The following is a 3,951-nucleotide window of genomic DNA, read 5'->3' as shown; positions in this document are numbered from 1 at the left end:
CCAGGTTGCACAAGTGAGAGGTAGGCAGAGGATCTGTCACGTAGGGCTTTGAAGGCCACAGTAGAGATCTTGGATTTTATTCTGCTTGCAATGGAAAGCCACTGGAAGGCTTTAAGCGCAGGAAGTATGTGCTGTGATTTCTGCTTTTGGCAGTTGAGATCACCTGTGGGAAGAAAGTAGATACCTGAGACAGGGAGTCCAAGAACCAAGCCCCAGGGACTCTGCAATGAGTTTTTGTTGGGGAGGAAAAGGGAGTAAAGGAGACTGCCAGGGGCCCCATTTGGGTAGGAGGAGAACCAAGACAGTGTGGTTTTCTAGAAAGGGGAGAAATTGTTTAAAGAGAACAAGTACCCTTTTTAACCAATGCTGTGCCACCCAGAGAGGGGCCCATACAGCATTGTTTTCTATCCCCACATAACTTAAAGGGAGACTTTCACAATGTCCAAAGCCCTCGATGTCCTGCCAGTGAAAGAAGAGGATGTCCTCAAAGTCCTTGCTGCAGGAACCCACAGAGGCAGCACCAACCTCAACTTCCAAAGGAAGGGGTACATCTATAGAAGGAAAAGTGATGGCACCTACATCGTAAATCTGAAGAGAACCTGGGAGATGCTTGTGCTGGCAGCCTGTGCCATTGTTGCCATTGAAAATCCATCCACTGCCAGTGTCATATCATCCAGGGATATTGGCCAGCGAACTATGCTGAGGTTTGCTGCTGCCCCTGCAGCCACTCCTGTTGCTGGCCACATCACTACTGGAATCTTCACTAATCAGATTCAGGCAGTCTTCTGGGGGCCAAGACCTCTGGTGGTTACCAATCCCAGGGCTGACCACCAGCCTCTCACGAAGCTGGCTAATGTTAGCCTGCCTGCCACTCCTCTGTGTAACACCGACTCTCCTCTGCCCTGTGTGGACATTGGCATCCCTTGCAACAACAAGGGGGCTCATTGAATGTGTCTGATGTGGTGGATGCTGGCCAGGGAAGTTCTGACCATGTGCGGCACCATCTGCCATGAGCAATCATGGGAGGTCATGCCTGATCTCTACTTCTACGGAGATCCTGAAGAGATTGGGAAGGAAGAGCAGGCCTCTGCTAAAGAGGCTATGGTGTGACCAAGGAGGAATTTCAGGGTCAATGGACTGCTCCAGCTCCCAAGTTCACTGCTGCTCAGCCTGAGGTCACTGACTGGTCTGAAGGTACAGGTGCCCTCTGTGCCTATTCATCAGTTTCTTCCTGAAGCCTGGGGTCCTCAGCTGCACTGGAGACTAATCTTCAGCCCCTTCTGTGCAGGCCACTGAATGGAACAGCTGCAGTGGTAGCAACAACCAACCACTGAGGGGTCTTAAGCTGTTCTTCCAGAAAATCTGAAACAAAATGGAAATAAGATTGATGGAAAATAAAGTTCCTAAATTAATTAATTAATTAATTAATAAATGATAAAGAGTAAGAGTATGACCAATAGCATCCAATGCAGCTGAGAAGATGGGCAAGGTAAGGACACAGGCCACTGGCTTTGATGGAATGTGGATCATTAATGACTTCGGAAAGAGAGTTCAGTGAAGTGGCTGATATGAAAACCCTGAAGGGAGTGGACTGAGGAGAGAAAGGGAGGTGGGGAAGTGGAGATAACAAGTAGAGCCAACTCTTTCAAAGAGTTTTATAGTGAAGAACAGCAGACAGGACTTCCACCAAGATGGAGGCATAGGTGGGAGCACTGCACCTTCTCACACAACCAAGTTTAAAAACAACAAAGTTTTAGCAACAAAAACCCAGCCAAACCACAGAAAATTGAACTACATGGAAGTCTGACAACAACGAACCCTTTAGCCAAACTGGTAAGAGGGGCAGAGCCAGCAGCAGAGCAGGGTCAGGCAGGAAAGATCCACCAGACCGACCCAGGTGCGCAACCCAGGTACACCAGCAGCCGTGGGCGGATCCCAGACCCACTGAGGGAGCAAGGCGGTGGACCCACTGAGGGCTGATCAAGGTCACACATTGGCACGCAGATAAACTGGTGAAGGAGCTAACAGTGAGACGGACTGCGCAGGCCCCCGTGGCGGGAAGTGGCAGAGGGAACCGCCATTGTCCCTCTCTGACCACGCCCCCACATACAGCATCACAAACCAGCAACCTGGGTGGCCCCGCCCTGATGAACAACTAAGGCTCTGCTCCTCATATGTAACAGGCACAAACAGATCAAAACATGGCTCAAGAACAACTCAGAGCCCCAGAGCTGATAAATCTAAGCAATGAAGAAATAGCCAAACTTTCAGATGCACAGTTCAAAACACTGGTGATCAGGATGCTCACAGAACTGGTTGATTTTAGTCACAAATTAGAGGAACATATGAAGGCTACACTAAGTGAAATGAAGGGAAATACACAGGAAATCAATAGTAATGGAAAGGAAACTGGGACTCAAATCAAGGGAGCAGACCAGAAGGAAGAAAAAAATGACCAAACAGAAAAGAATAAAGAAACAAGAATTCAAAAAAACGAGGAGAGGCTTAGAAACTTTCAGGACATCTTTAAATGTTCCAACATCCAAATTATAGGGGTACCAGAAGGGGAAGAGGAACAGCCACAAGTGGAAAACTTATTTGAACAAATAATAAAGGAGAACTTCCCCAATCTGGCAAAGGAAATAGACTTCCAGGAAGCCCAGGAAGCTCAGAGAGTCCCAAAGAAGTTGGACCCAAGGAGGAACACACAAAGGCACATCATAATTACATTAGCCAAGATTAAAATGAAGGAGAGAATCCTAGAAGCAGCAAGAGATAAGGGGACAGTCACCTACAAAGGAGTTCCCATCAGACTGTCAGCTGATTTCTCAAAAGAGACCTTACAGGCAAGAAGGGGCTGGAAAGAAACATTCCAAGTCATGAAATCCAAAGACCTACATCCAAGATTGCTCTATCCAGCAAAGCTTTCATTTAGAATGGAAGGACAGATAAAGTGCTTCTCAGATAAGATCAAATTCAAGGAGTTCATCATCACCATGCCTTTATTATATGAAATGTTAAAGGGTCTTACCTAAGAAAAAGAAGATAAAAGATGAACAGTGTAAGGACAGCAAACTCACAGTTATTAACAACCACACCTAAAACAAAAGCAAACTAAGGACAACTAAATCAGGAGCAGAACCATAGAAATGAAGATCACATGGAGGGTTAGCAACAGGGGAGTGGGAGAAGGAGAAGGGGGGAGAAGGTACAGAAAATAAGTATCATAGATGATAGGTAGAAAATAGATAAGGGGGAGGGCAAGAATAGTATGGGAAATATAGAATCTAAAGAACTTGAGACACGTGGTCATAAACTAAAGGGGGGAATGGTGGGGGATGGGTATGCAGGGTGGAGGGGAATGAAGGGGGAAATAGAACAACTGTAATGGCATAATTAATAAAATATATTTTAAAAAAAGAACAGCAGACAAATGAAGCATGGGTCAAGGGAGGTGTTGTAGCAGTGCTGGCCAATAGAACTTTTCTGCACCAATGGGGAAGTTCTGTGATGATATTGGGCACTTGGAAAGTGGCTGATGAACTAAGGAGCTAAATTTTACACTTTAATTAATTTAATTAATGTAAATTTAAATAGCTACACAAAACTAATGGCTACTGTTTGGGCAACACTATTTGTAGTCATTGTTCCTTTAAGGAGTGATATTGAAACACACATGCATGCCAGTAGAAATTATTACACACATGAACTCAAATGGGTATCTGAGTAACTCTGGATTCTGGGTAGCATCTCTAACATCACCACCACCACGTCCTTAATCTCTTAGTGTTTGACTCCTAGCTTGTCTTTTACAATAAGAAAAAAAAATCCATCCCTAATTGTCAATTCCATGAACGACTATAGTTCCAAGTGAGTCACTTTGACCTCTATGTGACTTAATCTGTCTATCTAGGACTTAGTTTTGAAATGAGAATAACTTAGTTCCTGTTG

General features: G+C 45.1%; 1 pseudogene; it reads left to right on the top strand.

The window, feature by feature from the left end:
• The first annotated feature begins 438 nt into the window (after nt 1-438).
• LOC119049941 (40S ribosomal protein SA-like) lies at nt 439-1,366 on the top strand (annotated as a pseudogene).
• The last annotated feature ends 2,585 nt before the right edge of the window (nt 1,367-3,951 follow it).

Source organism: Artibeus jamaicensis, unplaced genomic scaffold (assembly GCF_021234435.1).
Source record: "Artibeus jamaicensis isolate MK-2021 breed Jamaican fruit bat unplaced genomic scaffold, CSHL_Jam_final contig_1284, whole genome shotgun sequence".
NCBI classification, from domain to species: Eukaryota; Metazoa; Chordata; class Mammalia; order Chiroptera; family Phyllostomidae; genus Artibeus; species Artibeus jamaicensis.
The sequence above is the reverse complement of the archived record's forward strand: the minus strand, read 5'-3'. Positions and strand labels throughout refer to the sequence as shown.